The sequence below is a fragment of the Phasianus colchicus genome, chromosome 8 (assembly GCF_987193195.1).
Source record: "Phasianus colchicus chromosome 8, bPhaCol1.hap1.1, whole genome shotgun sequence".
In the NCBI taxonomy this organism is placed as follows: Eukaryota; Metazoa; Chordata; class Aves; order Galliformes; family Phasianidae; genus Phasianus; species Phasianus colchicus.
Genome location: NC_143443.1, coordinates 4,728,409 through 4,741,521, shown reverse-complemented (window position 1 = coordinate 4,741,521; position 13,113 = coordinate 4,728,409).

Below are 13,113 nucleotides of genomic sequence, written 5' to 3'. Positions count from 1 at the left end.
TTTTGCCTTGAGTAACAGCAGAAGTAAATCTGATAGTAGTATTTTTCAAAAATTGCAGATTTGTATTGCCATGGTACCACTCATCTTTCTGTCTAGAGGGAATCTTTACGATACGAAAGCATGAAATTTGCAGCAAAAATTATATCTTCTTCGGTATTTGTAGAATATATAGTAAGCTCTTGAGTTTCGTTGGGCTATTCTCATTAATACTTACTGCAGTTAGAGTACCCTATCTATAGGGGATATTAATCTGGTGCTAGAGCTTGGTTTTCTGGGGTGATTTTGTTTTGGGGGGTTATTTTCTAATTCATGTGATTTTTTCCTGAACTGGTATTGTGCCTAACAAAATAAACCACTACCTAAATTTCATTGAAAGAATAGAAATAAAGAAGTTTTTCTAATACAAAAATATTAGTTGTGAGATAGAAGACTGAACTAAACTGCTTGATGAAGGCTTAACATCCAAGTCATCTTCATTTTTATACTACTAATGCAGCATTACCCTCAACGAGATTTAATTAAAATGTTACTATGCCACGATGAAATACTACTTACTGAAATTAAATCCAGATCAGCTTGTTGGTTAATTTCTAATCATTTACACTATAACACTAAAATAGAGTTTGCAGTCTGCTCACTTGCTAATCAGGAGGGTGTCATTATGCAGTCTCTACCTCCAGAAATAATCAGTGTAAAAATTACTGGAAATTTAACTACAAATAGTTGTCCAAAGAAGGGTTCCAATCTGCTACTCTAAATTTAATTAAGTGCATATTCAGAATTTTTTTTCCCCTGATTAAGTTCTTGTTGCAAGTTGGGAACATTTTAACTAGATTTCAATATAAAATTAAGTAACTTTGCTTAGCATAAACACGTGGGCGTCTATGCATGCGACTGCTATATAAGCATAGAAAATGTAATTGCAATAAAATTCTATTTCCTTATATAGTAGTTAATAGCCAATCAGAAAATAGCCAATAGAGAAGAAATTACTACTGATGTTCTGCTTTTGGGGATGAGTGAAACATGAAAACAAATTAGAAATAACTTAAACCATCACAAATAAATATACAACCTATTGCATATCACAGAGATGGACATATTTAACAGTATATAGAAATTCAGTTGCAAAGTCCAAAAAATACCCAAAAAGTAGCTTTTTTTTTTTTTTTTTTTTTTTTTTTTTTTTTGCCACCCATTTTTACATACTCCCCTTCATTTCATTCCATCAAAATTGTTTTAGTTTTTCTTTTTGGAAGCTTCTCTTGGCAGGACCTCTTCAAAATCTTGTACCTCAGCTAGGAAAAACACCTAATTAACTAGCTGTTTTCTAAACAGGCATAAAATTGTGAAGAAGAAATAAAAGTAGGTGGATTTCATGCCTCATATCCTGAAAGAGGGTTGGACGCTTTCAAAGATGAAGACTCATAGACCTGATGTACACTGGTAAAAGAAATCTGTCTGCAGTGGTTCTGGAAATGAAGAACGATTTTGTGATCAAATGTGTGATTTTATGCTTTTAACACTCTTTTTATGAAGGAAAGTGCTATATGCAATAATTTTCAAGTAAGATAAACAGGGAGGAAGGGAATGGAGGGAAGGGAAGGGAGGGAGGGAGGGGGGGAAAGGAAGGGAAGGGAGGGAGGGGGGGAAAGGAAGGGAAGGGAGGGAGGGGGGGAAGAGAAAGGAAGGGAGGGAGGGGGGGAAGAGAAAGGAAGGGAGGAGGGGTGGGGGGGAAGAGAAGGGAAGGGAGAAAGAAAATGCATTTCTCCCTATGTTTCTAGATTCAGTCCAAAGTCTGTCTTGCTTGCCAAATTTTAAATACTTGTCTCTATGAAGTATATTCCTTGCCCTTAGCTGATGCTTTTCCTCTTCTGAATAGAAATTTTTGTCCAGCTAACGCCTGCCAAAGTGGTAATTTGTTAACAGATTTCTATTACTGACAACCTCCTTGGATTCCTTTTCATTTTGCAAAATTGGCTCTCAAAGGAGATACATAGCTATACTTCCTTCACGCCTCACTTGTGATTAAGTAATATGGACTTAATTAAGCAGAAGATAGGCTCTGCAAACATATATAATGCATAAGTAGGTTTCGTTGACATCCGTCTTCCTATGACTTGTAGATTACTAACGCACTGCATTTGCTAGATCACTATCTCTTCATTCGCCGTACTGGTCAGCCTCCCCAAACGTGTGACTTGGAATGTTTTGGACTCATAATGATTACATACCAAAGCAACTAAAAAGAGTCACTACTGGAACAGTTAGGTACTACTTGAAAGCTTTCTTATTAAAGCCACTTTTTCCCAGAACAAATACAATAAATAGAACTTGTCAAGAAGCAGCAATGCAAATCTACCTTTCACCTGACAGAGTTGCTTCTCACAGAATGAGCGCGTGAGATAACGGTGTGAACAGAAGGTGAAGTGAGGAGCAAACCCTGCTTGCATATTAGCCTTTTGTGTCCGTAGAATAGAGGCATTAAGATCTGCTCACTACCTATGACACCTCAGCCTTGAAAATACACGAGGGAAAAAAGAATGAAAAGATGGCCCTGCATTGTTAATACATTTTGTTTTGACTTTTCTTCTTCCTGGAAAATTTAAGTGCATGAAGTATGATGAACAAGTCTCATACAAGAGAATTCAGTATGTCCTGTGCTGAAGACAAAAAGAACACAAAAGTAATTGGGCACGTAATTTATCTCTGTTTAAAACTTTCAGCAAGATATTGTGATTTGAAGGATGTTAGGCTACTCCTGTTGCATTAGCTTTGGGTTAGACTTAGATTTAATTCAATGTTCTTTTACCCCATAAAAATTTCTTTGTTCCTCCTTTGCGAGCTGAAAGAATAAAGCTGGAAGCAGGATTATGCTAATACAAACATTTTCAAGCAAAACTATGTCTGAACTGCAGAACCCAGACTAGCAACCTGTTCTTAAAATGAGTCCTGGTTTATCCTGGGTCTACAGGCTGGATGGAAGCACCGGCACACTGCAGACGTCCTGTTCTGCAGTGCCACCAGACATCTCCCCACCCTCCATACAGCCTGAGAGAAACCTCATCACAATGGGAAATGCTGATTTTTGTTTGGCTGAACTTGCCACAGCAGCAAACATCATTTTCAGTTATCATTTACGATCAGTAAGACAACACTGGTTGCAGACCAGAGCCTGCCTTCTTCTGTGTATTACACATTTAAATAAGACCCAAAGACTCACTGGGGCTCTCAGATATTATTGCATTCATTATCTAATTAAACAGAGCAAACACTGTTCAAATACTCTCTTTTTACATATTAATTTCCTAAGTATAACGTAAATATTGGTTAATACTTCAGAGTTAAATTCTTATTAGCTACTTAAACTACTTTCATTGAAATTACATCAAATCCCATTAAAAATATATCATTTTACTAGACATATTTACTACATAGGTACAGCAGTAAATTTGTTCTCTTCTGCTAACCCAAAATTGTCATAAGCTGCAAATTTCACCTCACTGAAAATACTATTTCTTCCTTACTTTCTATGCAGCATATATCACAATAAAATTTATATCTAAGAGTGGCTTCTAAATAACGAGATGCCCACAGTGCAGCTCAGTTAATTCTGGCCAACCTTTTAAACCTGTGTTTTCAAAACATGCACTTTCAAAAAGCAGAAACATCGCAACAGTATCAACATCTGCAGTATTAATACTAATCAGCTACTTTACAATATCTTATCTGATGTCTTATTTTTATTTAAAAAAAAACATTTATGTAAGAACACATATATATATAAACAAAAAAGCATATATACATATATATATATATATGCTTTTCATGTTAGCAACGTCTTAATAATATAGGTTATTTCTTTAATCTTCAAATCTAACATAAAAGTTCACTTGGGGTAAATCTGAATAGGATCATTCAATTAAAAGCTGCGGTGATATTAAGCATTAGACTATTTGGCCAAAAGTATTTTCAGCTAGACTGGGAGAAGGAGGTTTCTTAATACACTCTCATCCATAGCAATAATATAAAAGCAATTCTATGCTTCTATATATGACATAACAATATGTAGTCTTAAAGAGAAATAGAAATCAAGTCACAAAGATTCTGAATAAGTACTCATTTAGCACATGTGCATAGTAAAAAACATATAAATAAATGAGAAATGTATCATTTTCTTGGTCATCTCAGATATTTGATGCTAAGGAGTTTAATTCTGCAAGGTACAGAGTCCCGTTGAACTGGTGTGACAGAGACAAGTTCAAAAACATCAATATCCTCAATGCAGTCTTGATTTTAAACGAGTGGGTGCAAAGTAGAAATTCTATATAGAGACGTCAAATTACTACAAAAATCCACATAATATGAAATTTCCTATGAAGTAATTTTCTACTTCATAAATCTTGCTGTGATTATGAAACAAGCTTCACTTGCATCTCCAAACTTTTCAAAGTATGAAACGCGTTTTAGAGCTAAAAATTGGCACAAAATAAATGCAAGCAGTGCATATACTAACACTGGTCATCTGTGGCAACCTCGGCCCTCTGCAGATAATCAAAGCTGACCACTGCAGCTTATTAGGTACCTTACTGCTTCCTTTTTCGCATCTTTTATGCTTTTCTATAACTTGACATTATTTTCACTTTCCCTAGAGAGAGGTACATTGCTTCAACACTCTCTAAAGCACTCAGCTGCCTGCACATAAATGCATATCAGTACTCTGCTCATTAAAACAACCTCATCTGTTTTTGTATGGTTACTAATATCAACCTCTAATCTTTCAATAAGCGATCCTGGCTCTTGAAGCTAGTTGACCCTATGACATTTTTAAATAACTCCTCTTAAGGAGATACGTATTTAATGTTAATTGCTACCCCTAGGAACCTATATGAATTATACTTCTTTCCTCAGGCTTAAACAGTCATACAGATAAAAAAGCTTAGATCACTTCTTTTATTCTACTCTTTAAAAATAACAGTGGCATATGTTATCACAAAAATGTGAAAACAATAATAAGTTAACCCAGAAGAGAATAAAAGGCAATTCAATTCTAGAAATGTTTAATATCTATTAACATTCTAGGGATTCCTCAAGTTCACTTTGACTTCTGTTGGAATTGAATCAGCATCCTATACAATAGTAAATTATCAGTTCAACACTGCAATTGTCAGCTGAAATGCACTCAAAGGCAGCAGCGATCAAAAGAAATCTAATGGCTACCTATGGCCTCGTGGCAGATGAGATGATGAACTCACAGGACTTTCTCCTAAACAAGCGTCAACAAAAAGCCCATTCCATCAGCAAGTGCTAATTGCCATCCTCCCTAGCAACCACTCCTTAAAAGATATCCTTAAAAAATATCCCAGTAGTCCAGGATGGGCAGCCAGAAAACTTATCCACAAAATGGTCATTCTGACAGCTTGCATAACAACCCACTAAAATAAAACAAAAGGATGGATAGTGTTCACTAAGTGTCCTAATACAAATAGTTGAATTCCAGATATTTGCAGGTCATTTAAACTATAATTTTATTTAATCTATATGTTTGCCCATGAGTGGTTGTTATCACAGCTAATTTCCATCTTCTGTGCACAAGACAATTGAGAGACAACAAAATTAACTGCACAAAGTGAGGAAGAATACATGCAGCTCACATCTACACAAGATAACAAGTCAAAGGCAGGACTTCAGATGGAACTCATGCTAAAATACTTCAGCAAGCTTAAGGTTTCAGATGCTTGCTTCGGAGCAGCGTATTGGAATCCTCTGAGTTTCTCTAGAAAGCTCTGCTTAAATTAAACAGAAAAAGCTTGGACATGAATCTTCTCAGAGTTGGTGTTCCACCACTGCAGTATATTTTGACAGGCAGTCTGCATGGAAAGTAGTTCCTTAGATTTAGGCCTGGATTTCCAGTGGGGATCTGAATTTATATTCTCTATGTCAGAAAGTCTCTATTAATAGTTTTTGGGTGCTTTTTTTTCAATCCTAATTCCTCACACATGCTGAGATCCTTGGTTTGGTATACTGAAATGTTGTAACACAAGTTATTATATATATTATTTTTTTTTTTACAATCATTACAAAGGCTACTTGATGTAATGAATATACTAGGATCTGTTCTAGTGGTTCAAATAAGGGTTCAACAAGCACGCAATCAAATTTTTGACTACACCACCAAAAAACCTTTTACGATCTCATTTTCACACTCCAGAATTCTCTGTTAGAGACAAGATTACATACTGTCTCACCATTGCAAAATAATCATCTTGGATTTAACTTGCTGAGCAAATCAAGTACTAAGTCTCCACACAAGACAAAATTGTTCTTCTATTATCAGTCTCTTCTTTGGCAGCATCTATTGGAGGATGTAAATAACAAGATGAACGCATGCCAATGCATATTTCACCTTACGTTTGGATAAGGTAGGCTTATATTGGATAATTGGCTATCTCTAAAGACTCAGAAAGGATTTGGGAAGAAGTATTACACCATGCAACGCAGTACAGTAATATTCTAAATTAAAGGGAGAGGATAAGCAAGTGAGAGGGCTGGATACGTTTCAGAAAAAATACAGAAATAAGATAAAAAATACATATACATAGAAACAAAAATAAGAAGACCAAGTGCTGGCTCCTAGTTTTGGTCATAACGATCCCAAGCAACGCTACAGGCCTAAGGCAGAATGGCTGGAAGACTGCAGAGAAAAAGGATCCGGGAGTATTTGCCAAAGCTCAGCTGACCACGAGCTAGCAGTGTGTCCAGGTAGCTAGCCCAGAAGCAGCTGAGGGAATTGGGATTGTTTAGTCTGGAAAAGACTATGCTGATGGGAGACCTTACTGACTTCTACAACTACCTGAAAGGAGACTGTGGTGAGACGGACGTCAGGCTGTTCTCCCCGGTACCTGGGAACAGGACAAGGGAGTTGTGCCAAGACAGGTTCAAGTTGGACTTAAAGAAAAGCTTTCTCTCAAAAAGAATGGTGATACATAGGAAAAGGCTGCCCAAAGAAGTGGTTGAATCACCATCCCTGGAGGCATTCAAGAAATGTTTAGTGGACAACACTAGTGATAGGTGAACATTTGGAAAATACCTTTAAGGTCATCCAACCTTAATGATTCTATGAAAAGGAAGCTGGAATTTGTAAGCAATTCATAGGCAGGTGGTATTGTTGCGATATGGGAAAGGTGAAAGGAATGGACAGGTTAACAGAAAACAATGATCTCAAGGAGATCTCAGAAAAATGAAGAGAGTCTGTGCCATAAGAAAGTAAAGAGGGAAATAAAGAGAGGAAAAAAGACAAATAGTTACAAATGGGTGTATAACTGAATGAGATATGAAAGGTTGAAGACCACTGACCAAACTAGAAAATATGACTGCATCAATCATGGATTTAAAATTTAAAACTCCACTACTTCTGACAGCATGATTCCACTTTGAAAAAAAAAAAAAAAAGAAAAAGCTATGTAAATGACATTTTCTGCCTCAACAGATCTACAAACAACGCCTATTATGTGTTAGATCTGCCGACTTGAAGGCAAAGTCTCCCCTCTGCCCTTGTTTTCTCTTCCTTTTTTTTTTTTTTTTAATTCAGTATTTATTCTTTATAATTTTATTTGAACAAGACTTGATGCCAGAAGAAGAAAAGAAACTCCAGACTTCTCTTTCTGTGCTTTATTGGCCTCGTGTTGATACTAAGATTAAACTATATTTTGCTTTTAAGGAGTCCTTTCAAACATAGTTCATGAAGTGATGAAGACTGCCTTTTTGGCTCCCCTTAGGAAGGTCCATAAAAACACTAATTCACAGATTCAGTTCTGAACTTCTGAACATTCTTGCTCTCTGTCCTTCTCTGCTCCCTGTCACAACTGCCTGAAAAGTAAGGGGAACAACTCACAGACAGGCAGCAGAAGGCTGAGTCTTGTTACTGACATCAGTGCAAACCATGACACATAGTAAAACCAACTAAAAACACTGTCAGTTTTGCACAGATGGCCTTCAGTTTAAACTTGCAGTTTAACAGTCATGACTGATATGTCAAACCTAAAAACTTTCAAGATGTCCTTTAGTGACTTTCTCAATTTTAGTAAAGCTGATAGCAAGTTTGTCAGCAGATGTAATTTGAGCATAACCCAGACTATCAGTGCTCCTTATAGCCCGATCCTTATTACAGAGGTTACACAGCACTAACGCATCAGTCTGGGAACAAGACTACATTCTGTAGAAAAGGGTGCAAAGGCTTGTTTTTAACAATCAACAACAGCACATGTTTAAGAGATATACATACAGCTACCTAAACCTGATCTCTGAATCTTAACTGATGTACAGTACCTTTAATAAGATTCTTCCAATACCTTAAGTGAGATTCTTCATGGAAAACAGACTCGCAAACTTCGCATCACCTCCCAGGAGCATCCATCTACTTCCTCCTGCTAGCAAGAAGCGCGGCTGAGCCAGAAATATGGGAAAAATGGAAGAACCCACAGAGCTAACTTATCAGAATAACTCCCGTAGTTTCAACAGGAAGCCGTTTCATGTGCTTGTCTCTCTGCAGTAAATGGTCACCCCCAATTCAACATGGTGCATTGCTTTGAAGCACTGAATGTCAGCTTGGCTAGCAGTGTGGCCAACCCGCAGACGCCCTTGAGAGAACAAAGCTGCCTGCCAAGCAAGGCATACTTAAAATGCTTTCAAAATAGCCTAGAAAGGTTAATTTCTTAAACGACTACTAGAGTGGTTTTTTTTTTTTTGCCAAAGCAAATTATTAGTCATTATATCCCCCGAAACAGCTACTCCATTTCACAATTGTCTTGAGCACAGCAGAGGCTTTCACGTTCAGGCAGACGTTGTAAACTCCAGGAATCAAAAAAAGCAGTGAATTTATTCATTTGATAAGTCCAGCTGAGAGAAAGTCAGCTTTTGAACATGGCGGATCTCATAGGATGAGAAAAAGCAGCAAAGTTAAGCAATACTTGACTCTATTGATTATGCTCAAAATAAGAACATTCAATTTATGTACATTCTGAGAACACTCCTTACTATTCTTTGTTACTTTAAGTATCAGGTCTTTATTCTTTCCTTATAAAGTTCTTCACCTAGTGAAGAGACATTTTTTCCCTTTATTATTATGTTTACAGTTATTCCTTATATATTTTGATGCAGTAGTCACTCACCAGAGCTTTCTCTGACTATGAATACATATTTCCAAGAGTAGTTGAGTCTTTTATCATAGTTGCTGTGCCCTTATTTGATATTTCAGATTTTTTCCATTAGTGTGCTGTCCTAGGTTTTATTGTTAGCATTAGCATGGAGTACCAATCTTCCCAGCTGAAACTCAAAAATAATTAGCGTTCTGTTGTGCTGATCACTCATGATGCCCCACAGCAGATCCAGCAGAAATGTTAAAACGAAGGATTTGATAACACACTGAGTTTCATTCATGCTAGTTTGTCTTCATTTATTTTCAAATTCATGAAATTTTAAGTACCCTGACAAAGAAGGACAAATATTTTTCCGCTACGCCATGAATACTTCTACAGTCACTCCAACATATCTGACATAAGGATTCACCATTTCAACCTATCTTTGCTGATGCCAATGAAAATAGAATAATTCCATCTAACAATCTACAAACAGGCTCATCTGTGTTTTAAGCCTATGCACTTGCCTAACCATTTTAATGACGAATCTTAAGGTTCTCCATCTGGAGACACAGCTGAGCTATGGTAGATGAAGTATGGTAAGTTATTTAAATGTATTAATAGGAAACCCTAATCTTAAAAAAAAAAAAAAAAAAAAAAAACACAAAGGTAGCTCAAGAAAAACATGGAAGAAATTGCAGTGTTCATCTCAGGAGAATTATCAAAAAGTATTTAAAAAAAAAGCTGTTATGCAGTTCCCCCATTTTCTCTCTTCAGTTTTTCTCCCCCCAAAATTACAACACGCAAATGTTTACTTCTTCTGTGAAAAGAGACGCAAGTGAAGAGGAATATTAAAAAATGGAAAGAAACCTCAATCACGAAGGCAATTCTTCATTCAAAATGTGCCTCAGAAAATATTTGAATTAATTCACAGACAGTCAAATTCATCTTCTCATGCTTTAAGATATACTAGTTAAATGGAAGAGGAACTTTTTTTTTTTTCTGTTCTGAAACTTCCAGATATCCTACCTTATGTCACAACCTTGTTTGATTTCCAATCAAGATTAACTGATCTTTTTGTAGGCAGAGATGGAAAATAAAACATGGCACCATATGTTGCATGAAGTGGTGCTTCGTGAATTGCAGAACTGATCAGTTCTACATAAGCAGTGTGTCATCCTGGATAAGTCTCTGTTGCACCTGTTTGATAACTTCATCAGACTTAAAGAGTTGGTACTCGAACTGAAGAGCAACCCAGAGTTCTTAACGTCAAGTGGTCAAAAGGAGGGATGCAACTACTAAAAATAGGGCCTAAGTATTTTATCAACAATAAAAAATTGAAGTGAACAGACATTCCAATGAACTTCAATAATTTCATGAAGAATTGCCTGTTTAAATAAATTGTATTTAAACCTCAAATCAAATACCTCCCTATGACAGGCAGAAAATCAACCCCAAGTCAACATATAATCTTAGCAATAACAAAAAAGCTTATCTGAGACCAGACAACTCAGGCTGAGCCTCCACTAAATAAGAGTCTCATTTTTATCTTGTGCCGAATTCATGTTCTAGTTTCATTCAAGTATGGAGATCTGCATTTAAAAAAAAAAAACAACAATTTTCACAGCAAATTCACAATATTATTTGCTTAAAAAGTATACTTGCTAGTAAGAAAGCAAAATAGACTGCATATGGACAAGCAGAAAAGAATCTCTAAATAAAGGCCTTACAAATACTTTCCACTTCTGATGTCGGTGCAGAGCTCCGACTGGTTGGCTAGGCAAAAGGGTTCCATTTTGTTAAAATCTAAAGCTTATAGGGTTTATAAAGGTTTAAAAAAAAGTTTATAAAACCATGTCTCCAGGGCGATCTCAGAGAGAAGGACATGGCTCAAAAAGCATTAGCTACACTTAGGAAGCAAAACTGGACACTAGTATATTTATGGTTATTTTATGTTTTGATATTTTTAAATGCACGAGGATTTACTTAAAAAGTGAAGATGTAATAACGAATTGAATTTATGTCTTAGACTGATTTTATCTGCGTTAAATTACACGGTGTTACAGAAATGAAGCAAAGTGCTGGATGCATGCATGGAGACAAAATACAAATCATTATTTGTCAAAAGCATAGAAGGCATCTAACACGGTAGCGGGAACACAGAGCTTAGGAAGTTCATCTTGCAATACAGAACAAGAGCTCAGGGTCAAAAAACAGGATGCCAGAAGTGCTCTACAATATCTGCAGGAAGCTCTACATGCTTGCCACAAGAGAGTCAACAATTTACAAGGTCATTCCTCTTTCTTCAGATTTCTCCCTAGTGTTAGGATACCAAATTTCATATGATGTCCTTCAAGCAGTTGCTATGCATCACTGCTTGACCGGTATCTTCCACATATCCACGTCACCTACCTTGGAATATAACATAAGTATATTAATAAATAAACAACATAAAGCAAACACTGCATGAAATCTAATCTATCTGAAAAATGTGAGTATTTGAAATTAAGAATTTTTCCATCTTTTCTCTTAAAAAAGAAAACCTTACAGTTTCTGTTAGCGCAATATAAGGTAATGAACGACAATGTATTTGCGCAATGCTAGCTAAATAAAATAACAGATCGACTAATGCTCCAACAAGCTTTGCTTAATTTATTTCTGTACTTTATGTTTGGTAGATTTAAAAATTTTATCGTTTTCCCCCCAGTGCAGAAGAAAATTTACTTGAAATGTTTTCTCTCTGTACAATCCTTATTCTTGTCCTGCCTTGGCTAGCTCTCTTCTTGTTATTAATAGCACCCAAGTGAAAATACGGGAGTTCTGTGGCTTGCCTTCTTAATAATGAATAAAGGTGATGCATTGTATGAAACAGCCTCAATAATTTACACGGTAATATCAAGCTAAGACTAACTCTAGTGGTCTGCAGAAAATATATTGCACTACAAAAAAAAGATTTATAAGCTGCATAGATGTTAAAATGCTAAACTTAAGTACTGAGTTCCTACTCTATTAGAAACGTTAAACTTTCAACACTAAGAACGGCTGTTTTCCTACTTGTTTTAAGTAGTAAATTATTTTCTATTTATGTCTGTTTTTTCTTTTAACTTAGAGATAGAGTACACATTACTCTGACAGAATACACTTCTACCTTTAACTCTACTCAAAAAAAAAAACAAACCGAAGAGAACAGAAGGCTTAGTGATTATGACACCATCTCTGTTTTCAAACTTAAAGGCTGATGGGAAAGCAATGTGGGGTCACCTATCCCCCTGCATATAACTGGAAAAGACAGAAGAACATCGAACGAAGCACTTTAGGGTATTTTTCTCCCTAATTCTTTATCACAGTGGATGTCCAGTTATTTTCATCTGAACTAAAACTCAATTTCCAGCAAGAACTGATTTTATATATTTCTGCTGCTTTTGTACTCATTATTGCCTGCATGACGCAAACAGTCATCTTATGATGAAGAACTGTCCTTGGTAAGACATAAACAAAGCTTTCAGGACAGCATTTATCACTGAAATGCCAAAGAACAATTGAGAATAATAAAATATCACGTATATAGCGTTAAAAACGTGTGTGCTTGAGATATTCTATAAAAGCTTCAATGAAACAAAAACCAAATACCACTTGCTGCAGTCCAGGAGCCCTGAACTCCATGAGGTTTTCCAATACTATCCATCCTGTGATATTTGATTTCTAGCCAAATTACCATAGTAAACCAAAGTAGACTGTGAAACAGAACATGGTTCAGACAGAAGCAATAGTAAACTGCAAAATCTTGATTATCCAGTCAGAGAAAACAAAGATCCAAGTTGATCATAGAATTCAAGTACTGCCTAGAGAAATATTACTCACTCAAATACTGCCAAAGTTGTATCTAGGCACAGACATACTCAAAACCAGCACTTCTTGAAGAACGTATAGATAAATTAACAGTGTAGTGTAAGCCAAACTAAAATAATAATAATTA